Below are 5,392 nucleotides of genomic sequence, written 5' to 3' on the forward strand. Positions count from 1 at the left end.
CATGTATTCTGTTGAGAAAAATTGTGAAAGTGGCTCATACTAACTTTGATTCATGCTGAAAGTTTTGTGACACATGAACTTTTAGTTTTTAAGCTGTGGGGATTGCGTTTTCTCTGACCATCCAAATTGTGCCAACTGAATCTCTTCGACATGGCTAGAATGGCTGATTATGAAATACCTATGTTTCAGTTGACATTCTTTAATATACAATAATAGCTCTCTGTCATAATGTATGCATATTAGAAGTTCTAGTTGCTACGCTGACTTTGGGTTTGGTTTGCTTATCCCAAAGAATTAGACAATTACTTTATTGATAAATGTGTTTGACCTTATATGTAAAAGCTCAACTACCCGGGACAAAATGATAACTGAGCCAGAGCTGCGGACAAACGGAGTTACCCGCTGTTTACGCATTACCTGACATTGACTGGGTCGAACTGATCACATGAGATTGGCTGATATTGGCTGGCTGCAGGCTGTCGCGGAGATTGAAAGAAGCTGTCATTCAGCTGACATTACGTAAATGCTTGTCTTCACATAACATCAGCATTGACCATAGTCTGAGAGAGAGGCTGAGAATCAGTGGCTATAACTGGTACGGCCATGAATTTAAACTTCAGATGTACCCAGGCTATCACATGTAGCTGATTCTCACTGACAACACACGATCAGTAACGATAACTTATTCTCGGCCCCCTACTCAGAACTGACAACAGCTGCACAAACCCGCAACGGACTTGTCAGCTAAGAGTAATCTTTGTCTCAGCTAAAAGTAGAACTGAGTATTGCTGAAGTTAGCTGAATCACCTTTCCTCAGCCATTTGCGCGCCGAATCAGGCTTTTTGCGCTTTCGCTGAGTGATATTATTTTCGACAAAAGAACTGACATTCTCTAGGAGTGGACCTTAAGATACCCTGAAAATTTCAAATCTCTAGCACATCTCCTTCTAGTGGAACAGACAGACAGACACGAGGTCGTTTGCATGAGCCCGCTGGATAGCTTTTTCAAAGCAGAAGGGCGGGCTAAAAAAATAGCGTCGCGCGACGACGAATCGAGTATTGCGGACTAGTCCAGACTTAAATCCCCGCATTGCACATCCCGACAGTACCTTGAAGACAGACGTCTTATCACTTTCAAACAAGAGTTTTCACCTGGTTCAAACGCGATCCAAAGAAGAAGAGCAATGCTTTCTAAACTGCTTTTTCCCTGACGCTCATTAACTGGCCACTGTAAAAAATGTTTGTACATGAACGGCATATTATGTAATTTGCTATTTACAAAACGAGTCCTGCAATTTACAACCTATCACTCTTCGCTCGTTATTCGATTCCAAGTCGATACGCACTGCTAGTGAATTTCACAATTTTCAAATGTTGTTGTACGACTTCTTCCATCGAAAATTTTCCTGTACCCGGTACGACAACTTTTCACAGTGGCGCACATGAATTTTTAAATTGAGTTTTAGCACAAAATAACCGAGCAATGCAGCGAAACTGTATACTGTGAGATACTACCTGCACCATACACTCTTGGCTATGGCTAGTGAGGATATACTGACATAGGAACACATTGTCGAACCTTCTCTGATTTGATGCCATTCATTTACATGCTACGCTAAACAGGGCGTGACGTGTACTGCTACAAAAAGCCTGCTACTCTTTTGTTCGGTTCCCTGCCGCACCGTCAGGTGATAACAAGTGGGCTGCCCCTTCCTCTTCTTTCGGAAGAATTCTTATTTCTTCTTATCCGCTTTGATCAGTGGAATTGTTAATTTTGTTGTTGGCTTTTATTGACCTGCAGAACACTACAGTGGCACCGACGAAAAATTAAGATTCAACAGCCAAATGACCTCCCTTGAAAACCTTTCACTGTTAAAATAAAAAAAAAAACTTGAGCAATTCACACAGGACGGCCAATAATTTATAGAACACATGCAACATAAACCAGAAACATAAACATAGTCCAGTACCTCAAAAATCACAGCAAACCTTTAGATTTTTTGAAAGTTTAGTTAAAAAACTGTTTTGAAAGTCTGTAAATGGTAAACACCACACCCACAGCATCGAGTAAAATTTATGTTGAATATTTCGCAGCAGCCGTCACACACACCTATGTGACCACATAACTCTATGATGTGGGTGGCCGTCTCCACCTGACATGACTTGCAAACTTTTCCTGCCGACACAGTAACGCCTTCAGATAAATTAGAAAGGACCTGGCAGAAAGGAACGCCTACCTCTTCTTTTGGCAATAAGCTGCAAAAGTCATCTTATGGCGTTCGGATGTCATCGTCAATAAACATATTGTCAAAAAAGCTATCTTCAAGGTTTACTAGAGGTGCTGTGGGGGGTTCTTCTAGGTGGCCAAGGGGTTCATTTGAATGCACATTTTGGCTAGGTTGTGCTGGAGGTTCTTCCGGGACTTCTTCTAAATGAGAGCTGAGATCTTCATATTCTTTCTCAACATCCTCAATAAAGTCAGGATTTCGAAAAAAGGGGTCCTGCTGCCAATTATTGTAGTGTTTTTCTTCCTGAAAAAGAGAGTAATTACTCTTAAGACAAAAAACAAATTTTAGAAGGTATTCATTTGAAGGTTTAACTCTCAAAAATGGTTGCAAGGAGACCAAAACTTGATTTCCTTATAATTTTTTTATATCAGGCTATGAAATTTAAGAGGTACTCAATACTTATCATTGTACTAATAATAAAGACTCATTTAGAGAACGATATTGATCACCTACCAACTAAGCTAAAGGTACATAAGAATTAGAAAAGTTAAAATTCTACATAAACTTTTATGAGCTAAAAATGTTTCTTGCTCTTTATTTACTCCACCGAATGGGGAAGAAGAAAGAAAAGAATCATAAAGTACCGGAAACAGAAAAAAAACAGTGTCTTTTTTATGTTATCATATTAGATACTTATTTCTTTTACTTGGAGGGCTCATACAGACTTATTAAACATGTTTAGGAGCAGCTATTCTGATCGCTAATCATCATCAGTGTCCTTCTGTGTGCTTTTCCTACAGTCCGAAATGAGGCCTGTGATATATGAACTGCTCAGCTTTTGCCTTTTTTCCATTCTTCCGTTAAGATAATCTGTTGACAAAATGTAAAGAAATGTTATTTTAAATTTTTAACACTGAGTTTAGATTATTAGTTTCTTTTTGTTAATTTCTCTTACCTGATTGATATTGCATCAAATATTATTTTAGGAACTGTTGGGCCCCTCAGATTCACTGCTACTTCAGATGGTTGCAGGCATCCTAGTAAATAAGACCCAAATTTTCTAGGGTAGACAGCCGTCGGTTGGTCCTCAGGAACCCTTCACTTTTTTCCCTACCTAAAATTTGGTGTTTTGATGGCAGAAAATAATTAAGTGTCAAATTTTAACATATTTAGGACTCTGCATAGGTTGATCATGGGGGAATTAGGAGAGTTGGCAGGCACACAGGCACGGTATGGAAGAAACAGCACTCAGATAAGACGAGTGGTGGGCGTCTGCTAATTCACATTATATCAAATTCACTCATTTTATTCTCTTGTTGAATCCTAAATATGTTAAAATTCGACACTCATCTATTTTCAGCAAACAACACACCCTTATTTTAGTTAAAATAGTATGCCTCAAGCAAACTATGCATGCGCATGGTTTAACTACACAGACCCCACAGCCCGCAGCCACGCCCAGCACGCCAAATCCATGCATTCGTGCGCACAGTTTAACTACACAGGCCCTCGATCTACGCACTTACTCCCGCGCGAGTATCGTCGGCCAACGGTAACGGTTGATTTGCCTCGAGCTCTTGGGAACTCTAGCTCTTGTGGATCCTAGCTGTTGTGGCTCTAGCTCTTGTGAATCTTAGCTCTTGTGAAGGCCGTCGATAGTTCTGGCACTTTATTCTTATCATCACGGTATTAACAAGTCTTTTCCACAAGACGTAATGGCTACTTGACTTGACAGTAACAGTGGTGACAACGGGGAAGGAAGCCAAGTCTAAATGAGAGCAGAGAAAAGACAGACACTATAAGTAATGGTTGTAGGCAACATTCCACCACAATACCACAAATATGAACAACATTATTCATACCTTGAATCTCAATGCTATGCAGTAAAGGTGACTGCTGAGCCGACTACATCTAAGAAGACCAACTGCAAACTGTTATTGAGGCGCTTTCCTTATCCCTGCTGAGAATGAGAACATTTTTATATTTACAGATTCCAAAGAACATCATATCCTTAAGCCTTGACAGCCTAGAAGAGTGGATGTGTGTGGTCCAATTTTTTTTTTCATACAAGATGACTAACAAGATAAAAATGTTTATTTTGTACTATCAAGAACCTGTGCTAGAAATAAGACCTAATAATGATTACTTTTACCCTCCTACAGTAAGAATACATCCAGCTGCTGGTGGTGCCTGCTGCCCTCAGGAAAGAAGATCAGCACCCCGGTAACGGACAATTGATAAAAAAACAATAGAAATCAGTAACAATTAGTAGATTACAGCATTTCTTTTAGAACAAATTCTCAAAAGTTCTGCAGAGCTATGTATACGTGTTTTGCCTACATGAAAATTGGACCTCAGTATTTCCGGCCCTCGAAAAAATAGCAGTGACCCGAAAAACCAGTACAATGGTTAATTGAATTGAATGGCTTACTGACAGGGATACATTCCACACATAAACCCATTAATAATAAATACGAATGCAGTCACATCCAGCGTACATCATTATGAAACAAAAGCAGACAATATGAGCATCTTCGCAATCCTACTTGATCAGGGAAAAGTAACATCACAATCACAACGAGGTACATGTTTTTGTAACCTAAAGTACGATTTTGACAGGGTTCGAATTGACAGCTCAAAGCGGCAGAACAGCGTTTCCCATTATAGAGAATAAAATAAAATAATGATGACATGCGGAAGTATTTAATATTCTATTTCAAAATATTCTGTGGCTAATAGATGAAGAGTGGTAGGCAAAGCAACCGAAGCAATATTAGCTCCCAATATGAGACCCAGAATTAAAAGTTGATTTCAAAGTATACTGAACACTGTACTGTACTATACCGTCCTACAAAGCTATCAGGTTTGGCTGTCGCAGCTGACCGGTGAAAGTACATTAGTCAACTGAGCATACGGTAAAGTCGCAACTTTGCATTTTGCATAGGACCGGATTGCCTCAGCGCAAATATAAATACACTGGCGGAATCTAGAAGGTCTACAGATTCAATACCGCCCACTGCCAGCCATGTAGGATCATCGGCCGAGTTGATACAGAGCTCTAAACATTCATCTCTGAATATCTCGGAACGCGCTTTTTGCAGATAGAACATTGTGAAAACGACCCTTTGTAGATAGGACATTGTGAAAATGACGCGCTGTAGATAG

At 39.7% G+C, this 5,392-nt stretch overlaps 1 protein-coding gene across 1 annotated transcript in view; it reads left to right on the forward strand.

Annotated features, from left to right (window-relative positions):
- The window catches only part of LOC113213582 (E3 SUMO-protein ligase ZBED1-like), a 13,555-nt gene that overhangs the window by 2,267 nt on the left and 5,896 nt on the right, over positions 1-5,392 (forward strand). The window lies entirely within an intron of this gene.

Source organism: Frankliniella occidentalis, unplaced genomic scaffold, assembly GCF_000697945.3.
Source record: "Frankliniella occidentalis isolate FOCC.00 unplaced genomic scaffold, Focc_3.1 Scaffold390, whole genome shotgun sequence".
Taxonomy (NCBI): domain Eukaryota; kingdom Metazoa; phylum Arthropoda; class Insecta; order Thysanoptera; family Thripidae; genus Frankliniella; species Frankliniella occidentalis.